Below are 19144 nucleotides of genomic sequence, written 5' to 3'. Positions count from 1 at the left end.
TTTCTTATAATTTTCTTATTTCTAACATACTAAAACAACCTTCTGGTGGAAAACCTCTGGACCATATGTCTTTTTCATTTCATCATGCTTAGGTCCCCCGGTAGGGTCAAAAGTCTGAGACCTACTGTTTCCCATTCTCAGACTTGGAATGGGGAAATATATTCCTTCACTCAAAGGACGTCTCCAACGAGGACCTTAATCTGTACTCACACTTCTTCGGAGTACTTCACACTTCTTCGGACTGCTTCAAAAGTTTCACTTACCCATGAAATCTCTGTCTCACTAATGACACAACCGGGAAACCCTCTTTTATTCAAATAAAAACTAAAAAGCAGTCCTATCGTCTCAGACTATCATGTCTGTTTTATGAATTTAAGGGGCTAAAAAGTTTTGTTCTCGTTTTTCTATGATTAACCGAATGTATGTGAGAGTCCAAACAGACAGAAGGGTTACGGCCGAGCGCTGGACCTTCCTACCAGGCTGGGGTATATGTTCTTGTATGTTGTCTGACTGTTTGATTTGAATGTGTTGTGTAAGTGTCCTGTTGAATGTTACATGTTTGGGCTTTGACACGCTTCACTGTGGTTGTTAACTGTGTGGTGTGTCCTGAAATGTTATATGTTTGGGCTGTGTGACATGCTTAATGCTTTTCAGTAGCAACCCACTTATTCATATATAGCAACTGACAACATAAGAAGTCCGGACATACTTTGATAGTAGTTGTAGAAGTATCCTTATTGATAATAGATAAACTAATTCATAGTGATAGAACAGTAGATGAACAGGTGCCTGCACATGTCTCATGAAAATAAAATGGGTGTATGATTGCTGACGGCAGAGCAATACTGCCAAACTTATGAGTTCTTGTGGCAAACTTGATTCAGTGTCTTGACGTGTATACGCTGTTTCGCTGACTTGTCACAAGAAACAAAGTGTGTTTGATAAGATCCGACCATTTTATTACGGGAGGATCAGTATGTATGGATTCTGATGTGACTGATAAACCCATTCGTATCTTAAGCATAATCTAATACATGAGACAACGCCCTGGCACACAATCAAAAAAAAAAAGAGAGAGAGCGGTTTTGTGTCCCCACAGTCCATAATGTAGAAAAGAGAGAAAAAAGCCTTTCTGATTTGGTGTGTGTGCTCACAGTGCAGAGTGTAGAGAAAAGAGAGAAAAGAAAGCCGTTTTGGTGTCACGGGTGTTGTGACTTACACACACACATTTCTGAATTGAGAAAGGAAATTATTTTAGAGAAAGCACTAGAGTTTAGATCCCACATTTGTTGATAGGCATTCATTTAATTTTTCTTTTAATCAGTTTTAAAGTGAATACTAACTGAGAAATGAAAAAGGTGAAGAGTTTAGAAGCTTGGTTCAAGAGCAAAACTTGGTTTATGATCAGCTGAGTCTCTAAACAGAACAGCAAAGGGCTTCATCGAACATTTAAAAAAGATTCAGATTGTTAGAATATCCAGAATTTATAGGAATGGTGGTGATTACTCTTATTTTCTAGAATGGAAATAACTGCACCATGTCTGTTTTATGAATTTAAGGGGCTAAAAAGTTTTGTTCTCGTTTTTCTATGATTAACCGAATGTATGTGAGAGTCCAAACAGACAGAAGGGTTACGGCCGAGCGCTGGACCTTCCAAAAAAGATGAGACAGGCTGGACCTGTGCCATACTAGTTAAGACCTGCCTGTGGATAACAGGTTCTTTAAACTCTCACACACATAAACTCACACACGTTCGCACACATACACCCATACACACACACATTCTTGAACTTGCTGCAAGATTAAACATTTGCATTAACTGACTCCAGCAACTCTGAGTCTCATTGAGAGACTTTTCACAACAATTGGGTCCTCAAACCAGATCTCAACGTTTTTTCCGCTTTCCAGGGTCGGAGCTGAAACCGTGCACGGGGGAGTCCAGTACTCCTAATGAAAGACCCCCTGCTGAATTGCGGTAATTAGGGGCCAGTGTCCACTGAAAGGGGGAAAAAGGGACGAGATCGTACTTTTGAATCAATGGCCAGAAGCCATTGGCAGTGCAGGCATCAACAATAATGGTGTTATTTCACCCATTAACACTTAAGGTACCTCATGCAGTGGCTGTGATATGGTTACTTAACAAAATATCTTTAGCAGACATCTCTCCTACATAACAGTTCTTCTTTCACAGCCAAACCTTGTTGTCGAGAGATGTGCTACACTTAATCCATCCACACTGCTACCTACCCCACAGATGGAAAGCCTCATGATTGCATGTCAGAAATAACCATCAGTGTTTTACCCAGGCCAGACTTAACTGATATACGTTATGAAAATGCAGAAATAACTATATTTATTCAACAGGTCAAGCAAAAAACCCTGATGGCACAAATGCTACAGGATTTGCAGTAGTAACAGAAACTGAAGTTTTCTTAAAACAACCACTACCAAAAAATTACTCTGTTCAAGCAGTCGAATTGGTAGCTTTAACTGAAGCTTGTAAATTAAATAACAAAAAGGTTGTTAACGTTTACACTGACAGTCAGTATGCCTTCTCAACTGTACATGTGTTAACACAGCATTGGAAAAACAGGTATGTTGACATCCACAGCTAAATGTATAAACTACAAATATTTTAGCATTATTAGATGTTATTCAATTGCCATCTACAATAGACTCGTATGAATGACCGGAAGGAAAACCATACTGCCAAAGAATTTGTTTAAATATGCTGCAGTATTGAGCCACGGACCATGTCATGTCTCAACAGGAGGGATGGAAGCAATAATGAACAAGGTTTTTACAGCATATGGTTTTACTAATTATTGAATTTTTTTTTTTAGAATAAATAAATGAATAAAGTTTTGTCTAGCAGGTCAAATATGTGCAAAATACATTCCACAGGGCAATCTAAGACCAAAACGAAGATAATTCCCTAAGCCAGTGTATCTTTTTCAACATATTTGTTTGTATTTCATTATTTCATTATTGTGTAGATTTCATTGAACTAAATTAATGTTAAGGGAAACGATTCTGCTCAGTGACAACAGAGGTTTTTACCAAATGGTCTGAAATATTTCCATGTGCACAAGCAGATGCACTCTCAGTAGCAAAATCACGCGTAAAATAACTCATTTCTAGATTTGAAATTCCTGAAAAGATCTTCAGTGATAATTTGACACACTTTGTAAACTATGTCATCTCACTGATGGCAAAGAACTTAAAATAGATTTTAGAAACCACTGTGATATAGAAGGTTTCGCTAACACATTGGAATTGTTTTACTATTTACATATGCATGTGCAGTGAAGAATTGCTTGCTGCTGATAAATGCAAAGAAGAACAGCTTACACATAGATGCTCACATATAGGCTGCTGAATGCAATGAAGACCTGCTTATCCAGTAAAGTTCAATGTCAATGTGTAATATTCAATTAGGATTTGCAAAACAGTGAAGTTAAACAATGAATGGGTCCATAGTCGGTATGAGAAGACTACAGGAATATTTACCTGGGTGTACGTTCAAACAGAGATGAGAAAATTGCGATAAATTATTGTTTGTTTGTTTGTTAGTATGTATATGAATGTTATGTGTATAAACTGTGTTGAGTTGTAGTTACTCAGTAGTGTCTCAGTGAAACAACCGACGGGGGAAGCCTTGCGGTGACAACAAAAGCAGTGTTTTACTGATCAGTCAAGTTGCTCCAGTGTACTCCATACAAACTGGTTGGCTACTGAAGGGATAGAAAATGGGGAATACTTGTTTTAAAGCAAACAAGGAATTAGATGGGAAAAATACATGTTTTAACGGGACCCAGACAATATTAAATACTCAGACAGATGGGAGAAGAAGTGTAGTTTTGTAGGAAATCACAAAATTATTACATAAAATTAGTGAAATCAATTGAAGAATGCCTTTTTGAAGAGCTGTTTACCACAGATGAGCAGCTTTGCGACCAAGCACATTGTAGATCGCTTTACTGCCAAAATGATCTAGTTTAATGGATTGGTTTAGACATGCATAACAGCATTTTAAGAACAAAGAGAGAAACAAAAAGGGACAACGCTTCATGGTGGAAGGTGATGTATAAATAACTGTGTATATGATGAAGGAGAGACCATTTGAGCAGCACAGCCATTTCGCAGCACAGGGACAGCAGTCCAAGTTAAAGGATCTCCCACGTGGTATCACCTGTCACACTGTGTCAAGGCATCAAAAGAAGAAAAAATCACCAAACTCAAGGACAAAGAGACGAAGACTCCGGTGAACGAAGAGAGAGGACTTACAAACCAGAAATACAAAAGGATGCTCAATATCAAGATCCAGAAGAAGAGGCTAACAATGCCACGAACACTTACGATGCTGGGAATGATGCCAGCAATGAACAGAGAAGAAGATTCAGTGTCATCAATCTGCAACACGTGCCTCTAATGAGGGGGTGAATATAGAATCCTCAACGATTACAACGTCTCTGGGAACTGTGACAACAACAAGGTTTAAACCATTTTGATATATATTGTAACCTATTGGCTAAGGAATAGTGCTGAAAATTAGGTAAATCTAATCCACCACTGTCCTTGGTCTTCTGTAGGGTTTTTAAACTAATACGTGGTGGTTTGTTTTTCCACAGAAATTTGGAGATGCATGAATCTAGTGACTTAAACCAAGTAGCAAATGGTTTTATGGGGATCATTGAGAACAAATAGTTAACTTTTGGTAGTATCATCATTTTAATGGTTGTAACTCTCCCCATAAGTGATATAGGTAAGGACTTCCAACGAGAGAGATCGTCCTCTACTCTCTTTAATAATTGCACATAATTTAGCTTTGTTAGCTCTGAGAGCCTGGAGGAAATGTTTATGCCTAAATATCTAATATTTCCTGACTGTAAAGTGATCGCAGGTATATTCTGGACCCTACAGTTAATGGGCAGAACTGTGGTCTTAGACCATTTGATAGAGTAGTCAGAAAGTGCCGAGAATTTATTTATGAGTGTGATCGTGTGAGTGAGAGACGTCTCTGAGTTCTGAAGGAAAAATAATACATCATCAGCATAAAGACTTATTTTATGCTCAATATTTTGGGGTTGGATGCCTTTAATATTTCTATCTTGTCTGATAGCAGCTGCTAAAGGTTTGATGAAAATAGCAAAAAGTGAGGGAGAAAGTGAGCAACCCTGTCTTGTACCTCTCTGCAGACTGAAGCTTGGAGAAGTTTGATCATTTGTCCTGACACTTGCATTTGGGGAGCTATATAATATCCTTATCCAGTTGATGAAGTGTGACCCAAACCCAAATTTGTTTTATGCTGCGAATAAAAATTTCCAGTTCCCTCCATTAAATGCTTTTTCTGCATCTAGAGAGTCGATTGTGGTTTCCAAGTTGTTGATGGTAGAATAGTCTATGAGATTAACGATGCGGTTTGTGAACGAACTGTTGTGCCTACTGCTCTTCAGCCTTTCAAATGAAACGTAGAATTTAAAACGTGACAAATGAACGAAGACCCAAGGAGTTGAGTCGTAAACTAATCAATACTGTTTCCTGTGCTGCTGACTGAGCTTATGAAGCTGCCGCCTGCCATGTGGTGAGGAAGGGTACTGCATGAAAATGAACGAATCACTCGCTGAGACAACTCGTTACTCCCGAGTCATATAAAAAATTTGTTCATATCGAACGAATCGCTCACGAACGACACTTCACTATCTATTTGACGAGTTATGCATGAATTCGGATTTTGCAATAAAATTAATTCCTTCTCTCAAACCAAGTTCAAACTGCTTTGTCCTTCATATTTATCTATTTCTAATCTAGTTTCAACAATAAACAACCCCACATCATATTTGCTCTTCGCCCAAAGATCATTGGGCACTTCAGCCAACATGGGTATCGAAGACAAATCTTTTTCAGATTAAAAACATGCTTCAAAATGTGATTCTGTGGTAGGAATTAATTCCACAGTTCTTTGACAATGCATTGTACTCAAAAATGTTTTTTTGTATGCTGACAATCGTTCAGAAAACATCAAATTTGGATCAGCAGGTGAAACGGTCCAATCCGTTTCTTTCTGACATGTAGCAACAAACTCTCCCACACCTTGTCAATGCCAGTGTGTAGGTTTGGCCAAGGAAATGTGAGGGCGAGTACCACAAACATTAAAAAAATCGAATTGCTCTGGAGTGAGCGACACAGCCAATAAAGTAGGCGCACATATTTTTTCACTTCTTCTCATAGTCATTGTCAGGCCCCAAAGAAATGTGTGATGTTCAGTGCAAATCAGCAGGTTGCATGAAATCAGAAAGGGGTGAAACTAACGCTTTTGCTTCTTCCACTAGTTGTTGTGAAAAAGGAGAGCTGGGAAGTTTCCACTCATAAGCATATGTAAGTGCAGATGAATCAAACTGCACTGCTGTAAAAACTTTGTCAGGCTGTAACATAACGTTAACACCCTCTGGTGTAGAAGTTAAAATAATGACTAATTTACACATGAGATCACAGCCCATCAGGTTAATGGGACACAACTCTGATAACAAAAATGAGTGTTTGAAGGAGAGCCCATCGGGAGTGACACACGCAATGGGCGATGTCATTTTCTCCTTCACAACCTGGCCTGATGCAGACATAGAGTAAACGTGGTTTCCACTTAACTTTGGAGGACAATCAACCTCCCCTGACGTCACTACTGATGAACATAAGTTCCTATATTCTGAGAGAAATATCTTTGCTCTAGGACGGAACTAGCATGCAAAACTTTACTACGTGAATCACAGTCGGCAAGCGTTTCTTCACTACACAGAGCAGGAAAAATGTGTGAGTGTGTTTGTGCTATCACCCATTAGTGGAGGCTCCGCTGCCGCGTGACGTCCAGAACCTGCCTCCCACCCTCAGTCAGCCTTTTGCCCAATTTCATCACTTTTCAGCTGTGGACACAGCCACAGTAAAAACAAATATTCGGATCATAGCTCTGGCGTGGCCCATTTCGACCTCCTCTCCCACACGTCCACGTCTTCAACTTCGGCCTCGTCCTCTGTTTACACCAACTGGCTGCCAAATGCAGCTCCTTTTCACACTTGTCCCTTTTGGTTGTCTTACGCGTCTCAACTTGGTTATGAGCATGGCGAGCATATCGGCGAACGTCAGCCAAAAGAGGACCCTCACACCATCCCACGTAAATGTTCTTTACTTCAGTGGCGACATCTGGCATGAGGCCTTTAATTATTGCATTGCATGCAATACTCTCCCATGGTCCTGATTCATTACCCAAATCCCTTGGTCTCTGATGACCGCTGTGCTTGCTGACTTCCTCAAGGATGCGGTGTACAAAATCATCAGTCCCTTCACCGGGTTTCTGTTTGCAGGTGTAATTGTGGGACATATTGATTTTGTTTGGAAATTGAGTGGTGATGGCTTGACACAGTCTTTGGATGGCTGCTTCATATTGAGCGTTATCATTATGTCCTCGTTCACTGTTGGTAGGTCGCAAATCCAGTTGTAGCATACTGGCCTCTATTTTGCAGAGGTCGGTCAGTTTGAACTTTTTTGCCAATATGCGACGCAATTCAACCCCGGTCGGGCAGAATTGTGCGCAGAAATCTCGCAACTCGTCAGCAAAATGGGGTCCAGAAATCTCTGGATCTGGTAAGCATTGTTATGCTTCCATGATGTCAGTCTCAGTCCAGGGTCGATAAACCAGTAATGGTCCAGTGGGAACTGCAACTTTAACCATAGGCATGGTTTGAATCTGGTTTTGTTTTTTCTCACGTTTAGATCTCTGAAGTCCAGATTGTGGGTAAAGGATTTTTGTCACTTGCGTTAAAAGTTCTTGGGCAGGTACGCTGGAGAACCAAACGTCTTCCTTTTCCTCATCATCAGACCTATGTAACTGATGTTGTGAGAATGATGGAATTTCTTCCCGAGGGAGGATGGAAGAAGTCCCTTCTTCCCGAGAGCCAGAGGCTTGTGGCAGGGCTGGCTGTTGTTGTTGCAGGCGTCGTGGAGGGCAGGAGTCCAGGTCTGGATCCGGCACAGCGAGAGCGCTCAGGGTGGGGTAAAGAGGTGCAGAAGGAGAAAAAGTGTTATCAGTGGAATATGGTGGTGGTTTAAAAGAAGATTCAGTCTTAATCAGAGCTGAATTATGTTTTCGTCCACATACTAAATTATTATCATCATTCCGTCATGACATTTGTTTAACATTTTCCTTTCTTTCTCTTAATACACTTTATTTTTTCCAACATTCTATACCTTTCTTACTTCTTATTTAAACTTAATTTTCTTTTTTTTGCTTCATCTCTTTCTCATATTTGCAAAACTTTTCTTCTAATTTTCTTATTTCTAACATACTAAAAGAACCTTCAGGTGGAAAACCTCTGGACCATATTTCTTTTTCATTTCAACATGCTTAGGTCCCCCGGTAGGGTCAAAAGTCTGAGACCTACTGTTTCCCATTCTCAGACTTGGAATGGGGAAATATATTCCTTCACTCAAAGGACGTCTCCAATGAGGACCTTTAATCTGTACTCACACTTCTTCGGAGTACTTCACACTTCTTCGGACTGCTTCAAAAGTTTCACTTACCCATGAAATCTCTGTCTCACTAATGACACAACCGGGAAACCCTCTTTTATTCAAATAAAAACTAAAAAGCAGTCCTATCGTCTCAGACTATCATATTTAAAAAATGATCCCAGCGCTGGTATTCAGGAAAAGGACCTGCCAGTCCTCTCTCTCAGAAAAGGCCTTGGAGGTATGAGGCTGGAACAGCTACTTCAGTCCAGGCTGGCCATGCACTGCGGTCCGGTCCAGAGACACCAGTCGAGGGATCCTGTTCGTGACGCCAAAATTGTGGACATTGAAGGGCATGTTGAAGGTGTGAATGTCCGACCATAGTTGGTAAAAAGCGGGTAAGAAAAGGTTAAAATACCCGACTCTACACAATCAATAGCGGGAGCGGAGTTGTTCGGCTAAAAGAAGGTGTGAAAGTCCGACCATGGTTTGTAAAAAGCGGGTAAGAAAAGGTTCGAATGCCAAAATATACACCATCAAAAGCGGAAGCCGAGGTGTTCGGCTGAAAGTAGGTGTGAATGTCAGATCATAATATGCAAAAAGCTGATGAGAAAGGTGTGAATGACCAACAAAAGTTGCTGAAAAATGTGATTCTGTGGTAGGAATTAATTCCACAGTTCTTTGACAATGCATTGTACTCAAAAATGTTTTTTTGTATGCTGACAATCGTTCAGAAAACATCAAATTTGGATCAGCAGGTGAAACGGTCCAATCCGTTTCTTTCTGACATGTAGCAACAAACTCTCCCACACCTTGTCAATGCCAGTGTGTAGGTTTGGCCAAGGAAATGTGAGGGCGAGTACCACAAACATTAAAAAAATCGAATTGCTCTGGAGTGAGCGACACAGCCAATAAAGTAGGCGCACATATTTTTTCACTTCTTCTCATAGTCATTGTCAGGCCCCAAAGAAATGTGTGATGTTCAGTGCAAATCAGCAGGTTGCATGAAATCAGAAAGGGGTGAAACTAACGCTTTTGCTTCTTCCACTAGTTGTTGTGAAAAAGGAGAGCTGGGAAGTTTCCACTCATAAGCATATGTAAGTGCAGATGAATCAAACTGCACTGCTGTAAAAACTTTGTCAGGCTGTAACATAACGTTAACACCCTCTGGTGTAGAAGTTAAAATAATGCCTAATTTACACATGAGATCACAGCCCATCAGGTTAATGGGACACAACTCTGATAACAAAAATGAGTGTTTGAAGGAGAGCCCATCGGGAGTGACACACGCAATGGGCGATGTCATTTTCTCCTTCACAACCTGGCCTGATGCAGACATAGAGTAAACGTGGTTTCCACTTAACTTTGGAGGACAATCAACCTCCCCTGACGTCACTACTGATGAACATAAGTTCCTATATTCTGAGAGAAATATCTTTGCTCTAGGACGGAACTAGCATGCAAAACTTTACTACGTGAATCACAGTCGGCAAGCGTTTCTTCACTACACAGAGCAGGAAAAATGTGTGAGTGTGTTTGTGCTATCACCCATTAGTGGAGGCTCCGCTGCCGCGTGACGTCCAGAACCTGCCTCCCACCCTCAGTCAGCCTTTTGCCCAATTTCATCACTTTTCAGCTGTGGACACAGCCACAGTAAAAACAAATATTCGGATCATAGCTCTGGCGTGGCCCATTTCGACCTCCTCTCCCACACGTCCACGTCTTCAACTTCGGCCTCGTCCTCTGTTTACACCAACTGGCTGCCAAATGCAGCTCCTTTTCACACTTGTCCCTTTTGGTTGTCTTACGCGTCTCAACTTGGTTATGAGCATGGCGAGCATATCGGCGAACGTCAGCCAAAAGAGGACCCTCACACCATCCCACGTAAATGTTCTTTACTTCAGTGGCGACATCTGGCATGAGGCCTTTAATTATTGCATTGCATGCAATACTCTCCCATGGTCCTGATTCATTACCCAAATCCCTTGGTCTCTGATGACCGCTGTGCTTGCTGACTTCCTCAAGGATGCGGTGTACAAAATCATCAGTCCCTTCACCGGGTTTCTGTTTGCAGGTGTAATTGTGGGACATATTGATTTTGTTTGGAAATTGAGTGGTGATGGCTTGACACAGTCTTTGGATGGCTGCTTCATATTGAGCGTTATCATTATGTCCTCGTTCACTGTTGGTAGGTCGCAAATCCAGTTGTAGCATACTGGCCTCTATTTTGCAGAGGTCGGTCAGTTTGAACTTTTTTGCCAATATGCGACGCAATTCAACCCCGGTCGGGCAGAATTGTGCGCAGAAATCTCGCAACTCGTCAGCAAAATGGGGTCCAGAAATCTCTGGATCTGGTAAGCATTGTTATGCTTCCATGATGTCAGTCTCAGTCCAGGGTCGATAAACCAGTAATGGTCCAGTGGGAACTGCAACTTTAACCATAGGCATGGTTTGAATCTGGTTTTGTTTTTTCTCACGTTTAGATCTCTGAAGTCCAGATTGTGGGTAAAGGATTTTTGTCACTTGCGTTAAAAGTTCTTGGGCAGGTACGCTGGAGAACCAAACGTCTTCCTTTTCCTCATCATCAGACCTATGTAACTGATGTTGTGAGAATGATGGAATTTCTTCCCGAGGGAGGATGGAAGAAGTCCCTTCTTCCCGAGAGCCAGAGGCTTGTGGCAGGGCTGGCTGTTGTTGTTGCAGGCGTCGTGGAGGGCAGGAGTCCAGGTCTGGATCCGGCACAGCGAGAGCGCTCAGGGTGGGGTAAAGAGGTGCAGAAGGAGAAAAAGTGTTATCAGTGGAATATGGTGGTGGTTTAAAAGAAGATTCAGTCTTAATCAGAGCTGAATTATGTTTTCGTCCACATACTAAATTATTATCATCATTCCGTCATGACATTTGTTTAACATTTTCCTTTCTTTCTCTTAATACACTTTATTTTTTCCAACATTCTATACCTTTCTTACTTCTTATTTAAACTTAATTTTCTTTTTTTTGCTTCATCTCTTTCTCATATTTGCAAAACTTTTCTTCTAATTTTCTTATTTCTAACATACTAAAAGAACCTTCAGGTGGAAAACCTCTGGACCATATTTCTTTTTCATTTCAACATGCTTAGGTCCCCCGGTAGGGTCAAAAGTCTGAGACCTACTGTTTCCCATTCTCAGACTTGGAATGGGGAAATATATTCCTTCACTCAAAGGACGTCTCCAATGAGGACCTTTAATCTGTACTCACACTTCTTCGGAGTACTTCACACTTCTTCGGACTGCTTCAAAAGTTTCACTTACCCATGAAATCTCTGTCTCACTAATGACACAACCGGGAAACCCTCTTTTATTCAAATAAAAACTAAAAAGCAGTCCTATCGTCTCAGACTATCATATTTAAAAAATGATCCCAGCGCTGGTATTCAGGAAAAGGACCTGCCAGTCCTCTCTCTCAGAAAAGGCCTTGGAGGTATGAGGCTGGAACAGCTACTTCAGTCCAGGCTGGCCATGCACTGCGGTCCGGTCCAGAGACACCAGTCGAGGGATCCTGTTCGTGACGCAAAAATTGTGGACATTGAAGGGCATGTTGAAGGTGTGAATGTCCGACCATAGTTGGTAAAAAGCGGGTAAGAAAAGGTTAAAATACCCGACTCTACACAATCAATAGCGGGAGCGGAGTTGTTCGGCTAAAAGAAGGTGTGAAAGTCCGACCATGGTTTGTAAAAAGCGGGTAAGAAAAGGTTCGAATGCCAAAATATACACCATCAAAAGCGGAAGCCGAGGTGTTCGGCTGAAAGTAGGTGTGAATGTCAGATCATAATATGCAAAAAGCTGATGAGAAAGGTGTGAATGACCAACAAAAGTTGCTGAAAAATGTGATTCTGTGGTAGGAATTAATTCCACAGTTCTTTGACAATGCATTGTACTCAAAAATGTTTTTTTGTATGCTGACAATCGTTCAGAAAACATCAAATTTGGATCAGCAGGTGAAACGGTCCAATCTGTTTCTTTCTGACATGTAGCAACAAACTCTCCCACACCTTGTCAATGCCAGTGTGTAGGTTTGGCCAAGGAAATGTGAGGGCGAGCACCACAAACATTAAAAAAATCGAATTACTCTGGAGTGAGCGACACAGCCAATAAAGTAGGCGCACATATTTTTTCACTACTGTTTCCCATTCTCAGACTTGGAATGGGGAAATATATTCCTTCACTCAAAGGACGTCTCCAATGACGGTGTGAATGACCGACAATAATTGCTGAAAAATGTGTTAGAAAAGGTAAGAATGCCAGACCATTCATCATCAAAAGCGGGAGTAGAGGTGTTCCGCTGTAAGATGGTGCGAATGTCGGACCATAGTTGGTAAAAAGCGGGTAAAAAAAGGTTCGAATGCCCGAATATATACCATCAAAAGCGGAAGCGGAGGTGTTCGGCTGCAAGAAGGTGTGAACGTCCGACCAAAGTTTGTAAAAAGCAGGTAAGAAAAGGTGCGAATGCCCGAACATACACCATCAAAAGAGGGAGCGGAGGTGTTCCGCTGTAAGATGGTGCGAATGTCCGACCATAGTTGGTAAAAAGCGGGTAAGAAAAGGTTCGAATGCCCGAATATATACCATCAAAAGCGGAAGCGGAGGTGTTCGGCTGCAAGAAGGTGTGAATGTCCGACCAAAGTTTGTAAAAAGCAGTTAAGAAAAGGTTTGAATATCCAACCAAACAATCAAAAGTGGGAGCAGAGCTGTTCGACTGCAAGTAGGTGTGAATGTCCACCCATAATTCCTGAAAAATGGGTAAGAAAAGGTGCGAATGCCCAACCATACATCATCAAAAGAAGAAGTGGATGTGTTCTGCTACAAGAAGGTTTGAATGTCCGACCATAGTTTGTAAAAAGTGGGTAAGAAAAAGTTCGAATGCCCGAACATACACCATCAAAAGAGGGAGCGGAGGTGTTCCGCTGTAAGACGGTGTGAATGTCCGACCATAATTGGTAAAAAGCGGGTAAGAAAAGGTTAAAATAACCGACTGTACACAATCAATAGCGGGAGCGGAGTTGTTCGGCTACAAGAAGGTGTGAAAGTCCGACCATGGTTTGTAAAACGCGGGTAAGACAAGGTGCGAATGCCCGACAATGTATGATCAAAAGAGGGAGCGGAGGTGTTCGGCTGCAAGGTCTGAATTTCCAACAATAATTTGTAAACACCGTTGAAGAAAAGCCTCGAAAGCCCGACTATACACCATCAAAAGCGGGAGCAGAGGTGTTCAGCTGCAAGAAGGTCTGACTGTCCACCAATAATTACTGAAAAATGGGTAAGAAAAGGTGTGAATGCCCAACTATACATCATAAAAAGCAGAAGTGGATGTGTCGGCCACAAGAAGGTTTGAATGTCCGACCATAGTTTGTAAAAGGCGGGTAAGAAAAGGTTTGAATGCCCGAACATACACAATCAAAAGAGGGAGCGGAGGTGTTTCGCTGCAAGAAGGTGTGAATGTCCGAGCATAGTTTGTAAAAAGTGGGTAAGAAAAGGTTCGAATGCCAGAACATACACCATGAAAAGAGGGAGCGGAGGTGTTCCGCTGTAAGAAGGTGTGAATGTCCGACCATAGTTGGTAAAAAGCGGGTAAGAAAAGGTTAAAATACCCGACTCTACACAATCAATAGCGGGAGCGGAGTTATTCGGCTAAAAGAAGGTGTGAAAGTCCGACCATGGTTTGTAAAAAGCGGGTAAAAAAAGGTTCGATTGCCAAAATATACACCATCAAAAGCGGAAGCCGAGGTGTTCGGCTGCAAGTAGGTGTGAATGTCAGATCATAATTTGCAAAAAGCTGATGAGAAAGGTGTGAATGACCGACAATAATTGCTGAAAAATGTGTTAGAAAAGGTAAGAATGCCGGACCATTCATCATCAAAAGCGGGAGAAGAGGTGTTCGGCTGCAAGAAGCTGTGAATGTCAAGCCATAATTACCTAAAAAAGGGGAAGAAAAGGTAGTATTGCCAGACCATAAATGATCAAAACAGGGAGCGGAGGTGTTCCGCTGAAAGAAGGTGTGAATGTCCGACCATAATTGGTAAAAAGTGGGTAAGAAAAGGTTAAAATACCCGACTGTACACAATCAATAGCGGGAGCGGAGTTGTTTGGCTACTAAAAGGTGTGAAAGTCCGACCATGGTTTGTAAAAAGCGGGTAAGAAAAGGTTCGAATGCCAAAATATACACCATCAAAATAGGGAGCGGAGGTGTTCAGCTGCAAGAAGGTCTGAATGTCCATCAATAATTGCGAGAAAACATGAAAAAAATTTTTCGAATATCCAACCGCACATGATCATAAGTGGGAGAGGAGGTGTTCAGCTGCAAGAAGGTTTGAATGTCCGACCATAGTTTGTAAAAAGCGGGTAAGAAAAGGTTGAAATGCCCGAACATACACCATCAAAAGAGGCAGCGGAGGTGTTCCGCCATAAGAAGGTGTGAATGTCCGACCGTAGTTGGTAAAAAGTGGGTAAGAAAAGGTTAAAAAACCCGACTGTACACAATCAATAGCGGGAGCGGAGTTGTTCGGCTACAAGAAGGTGTGAAAGTCCGACCATGGTTTGTAAAACGCGGGTAAGACAAGGTGCGAATGCCCCACAATGTATGATCAAAAGAGGGAGCGGAGATTTTAGGCTGCAAGGTCTGAATTTCCAACCATAATTTGTAAACACCGTTGAAGAAAAGCCTCCAAAGCCCGACTATACACCATCAAAAGCGGGAGCGGAGGTATTCAGCTGCAAGAAGGTCTGAATGTCCACCAATAATTACTGAAAAATGGGTAAGAAAAGGTATGAATGCCCAACTATACATCATCAAAAGCAGAAGTGGATGTGTTCGGCCAAGCAAAGCTCACCATGGGGAAGGTGGCTAAACCAACTAGCCTGATGCCCTGCTCCCGCAGTGACGGATAATCGTACTCTGGTTTCTCTTCATAACATACAAGTCTTTCGCCTTTTACTAAAGACTTCCGTGGAGAGCAGCACTAATGAGTTGTTTCTATTATTGGCAGGCTTTACCTTTGCGGGTGAAGCCCTTTCTGTCTGTGCAAAAGAAATCTTGCTACTTTGCAGAGTGACTTCTCTGAGTAGAGTCGCCTTACTTGTTGCGACTGTGCCGATGTTCGAAGCTGGAGTGCAAAGTTGTTGCTTGAATGGTGCTTGCTGGAGCATGCGGGAGTGCAAAGTTATACCATTTAAAAGGGCTGAAGAGTGCTCAGTGCAGCGGGTGGGCGGAGGTGCAACGTGACACTCTGGCCACCTATGGCCATAAAAAGAACACTGCTACAAGTGCGCATTGTGCCAGCAAGGGCCCTCGGACCTGAAACAGTGGACAGTTATCGCTTCTCGGCCTTTTGGCTAAGATCAAGTGTAGTATCTGTTCTTATCAGTTTAATATGTCCTCTATACGAGGACAACATATTAAATGGATTTTTAAGAATAGGAGTTGAAAAAGAAGCTTGCTCCGTTAACTCCAAGCCTCGACCCGGTACTGCAGTGCCGCTGGGAACGGTGCGCTCTCCTCTGCTCTTGTGAAAAAGCAAACAGCGGTGCAGGATGGAAGTTTCAGGGAGCCCAAGATGAAACTTTCTTTTAATCTGCTGAGAAAAGAGAGTGAATGCGAAGTGGACTTTAACACGGCTCTGGGAGCGAGCCGAGTGCGGGCTAACCGGGAGAATTGCTTGAAAGAAACGCGACACCGAATGAGTGGTCAGAACAAAGCCTCAATACGGTGTTCCCGTGGTGTTTGTGGCTGCCTTGTCTTTTGCACAGAGTAAAAGACAAGGCAGCCATCGAATAGATTGTTTCTACTTGGTCAGCCGAGGAGCAGGGGGGGGGGGCAAGCGTCTCAACCAAGCAAAGCTCACCAAGTAGGAACAATCGGGCCCTTTTCGATGGCTGCAACACCTGAAAGAGATATTGATGCGAGACCCGATCAAATGCTTTTTCAAAGTCTAAATTTAAGATGACAAGCCGGGTGTTTCTGTCTCTAGCGTAATCAATGATGTCTCGAATCAGTACGAGGCTGTCGGTGAGTTGTCTCCCTGAGATGGCACAAGCTTGGTCTGGGTGAATTACCTGTAAAAAAGTTTACAGTCAAAGTTTAAAAGTGTGATGGGCCTCCAATTCTTTAGGTCAGTCTTATAATTTTTTTTATAAAGTAGAGTCACTATTCCCACTCTAAAACTGTCAGGCAGTCGGTCGAGTTTTTCAAAATCTTTAAAAACATCTAAAATGTCTGATGATAAAAGGTCCCAATAGGTCAGATAGAATTCTGCAGGAAGCCCGTCTAAACCCGGAGCTCGACTTCTCTTAAAACCTGTTAGGCATTTTTTTAACTCTAAAGCAGTAAAATTCTGTGTCAAGTGTGCATTCTCTTTTACGGTTTTGTCAACGAATTTTAAGATTTCTGCCGATGTTTCCAAGTGCACTGGTTTCTCTTTGTACATGTTACTATAAAAGGTATGTACAGTTTCAATCATCTCTTGTGTGGATTTTGTTAAAAACCCATCTTCTCTTTTTAGATTTTGATTACACTCCTTTTTATTTATAACTTTCTTTCTTTTTCACCTTCCTCAATTTCCTGCTCCCTGCTTCTTACAAAAATTCCTTTACTCTTTATTTCTGCTAAAACTGACATTTCCTTTTTGACATCTTTGATTTCTTCTTTAAAGTCTATGCCACACTGATTTAGTTTAAAGAAGCGCTGTAAGCGTTTATGTAGTCCCATCATACATCTATTCTCTTTCCTTTTTTTACGTTTACCTTGCTGTTTAAAAAAAGTCTGGGTCGTTTCCTTCACCATTTCCCACCATTGTGCATGTGTTTCGTAGAGGTCTTGAAGGGTCTGCCACTCTTTATAACATTCCCTGTACTGACTGACTATGATTTCATCCTCCAACAGGGAACAGTTGAGTTTCCACAGACCACTTCCTACCGTCACACCAGAAGGGGGTGAAAGGGTGCAGGAGAGCATAAGGTGGTCTGAAAAGAAAACAGGGGTTAATCTAACATCAGTGGGTGGGCAATCTCTAGTAAAGAAATAATCAACGCGAGAGGCTCTGGTGCCATCATGACTAAACCAGGTGAAGCCCTCCTCTCTGGGATGCATGGTTTTAAAACAGTCAGTAAGCTTAAAATCCCTGCATATGCCCTGAAGTAAAATCGAAGTCTTATCCACTTTAAAATCTACCCCTGCTCTTTTTCTATCTTTCCTGCTCAAGATACAGTTAAAATCCCCTCCTACAACTAAAGGTACTTGCCCTAGCATGTAAAGCTGTATATCTTCTAAAAGGTCATACCTTTCATTTTTTCCATTGAAACCATAAATATTTAAGAGGTTAAAGTCTTGCCCCATAAAATTCAAGTGTGCTAAAAGTGCCCGTCCGTCTCTCACCACTGTGCTACCTTTCACCAGAACATGCGGATTTTTAATTAGAATGGCCACACCATCATTTTTATTTTGATTTGAGCCACTCCATATCGATAAATGGGGCCACATTTCCTCCCATTGTCTATGGTTTTTTAAAAAAGGTAGTCCACATTCTTGTATTAAAAACACATCTGATTTTATGGAGTCTAAGAAGGATAAAATACTCTGGGCTCTTGTCTTTGATTTCACACTTCTCACATTTAGTGTTGAGAAGGTGAGAACCATTAACCATTTCTTTAGGTGAAAAGTGAGTAGGGTGATCTATATTTCCTTTTCGGACTCTCGATGTTGGCCTCTGACGCAATGTTGCATTTAACTTTGAGTCCCTGGGGGTCGATTGCAGAGCTGAAGTTAAAAAGGAGACCTCATTTGGTGAGTCGGAGGGGAAGACTCTAGGTTCTTCCACTGAAGAACTGTCTGAAAGGGACCTAACCCTTCCCCTCTTCTCTGATACCACTGGGGAATCAGAGGCTCAGATGCCGTCCTCTTCGGCTGTTGACCTTCGGGGAGGTGAGTATCTTCACTAGACTCACCTGTCTGCTCTTCCTCCTCATTTAGCGTAGCTCCACCCTCTGCCTGTGAATTCTCACAGACTTCAACACTGAGTGGTGAGGCCTCTACAGGCCCCTCCCCTTTTTGCTCCTCACTTCCAATCCAAGCTTTTGGCGGGAAGTTTGAATTTATTGGGTCAACCTCTTCACTTTGTTCACCAACTGCCACCTTTGGTCCTTCTCTTTGTTGGCTTGACTGTGGCTTTACCGTCTTTAATTTGTTGGCAAAAGATTTAGGGCAATCTCTGAAGAGGTGATTTAATTCTCCACAGAGATTACATTTCCTGCCATTTGGACACTCTCCAAAAGTTTGCCCAATTTCTCTGCTCTTCCCACATAACACCTTGGTACAAGCCTCAACCAGGTGCCCATGCTCACCACACTTGCGGCAGAACTTGGGCTGCCCCTGGTAGTGGATGTAACCTCGGTTTTCAAGGTGGCCAGAGTGTCGCCCACCCGCTGCACTGAGCACTCTTCAGCCCTTTTAAATGGTATAACTTTGCACTCCCGCACGCTCCAGCAAGCACCATTCAAGCAACAACTTTGCACTCCAGCTTCGAACATCGGCACAGTCGCAACAAGTAAGGCGACTCTACTCAGAGAAGTCACTCTGCACAGTAAGAAGATTTCTTTTGCACAGACAGAAAGGGCTT

The 19144-nt window shown here is 42.1% G+C and overlaps 2 non-coding genes across 2 annotated transcripts; both read left to right on the top strand.

Moving 5' to 3' along the window:
• The first annotated feature begins 15424 nt into the window (after positions 1-15424).
• LOC140285653 (U5 spliceosomal RNA) lies at positions 15425-15538 on the top strand. The gene has a single exon (XR_011910639.1). It is a non-coding gene; the product is annotated as a U5 spliceosomal RNA (small nuclear RNA).
• A 308-nt stretch (positions 15539-15846) lies between these two features.
• On the top strand, positions 15847-16030 carry LOC140285617 (U2 spliceosomal RNA). Its single transcript, XR_011910626.1, has one exon. It is a non-coding gene; the product is annotated as a U2 spliceosomal RNA (small nuclear RNA).
• Positions 16031-19144: the final 3114 nt, after the last annotated feature.

The sequence above is a fragment of the Leuresthes tenuis genome, unplaced genomic scaffold, assembly GCF_036924035.1.
Source record: "Leuresthes tenuis unplaced genomic scaffold, fLeuTen1.0.hap1 SCAF_48, whole genome shotgun sequence".
Taxonomy (NCBI): domain Eukaryota; kingdom Metazoa; phylum Chordata; class Actinopteri; order Atheriniformes; family Atherinopsidae; genus Leuresthes; species Leuresthes tenuis.
Note: the sequence above shows the minus strand (reverse complement) of the source record. Positions and strands in the feature narration are given on the sequence as shown.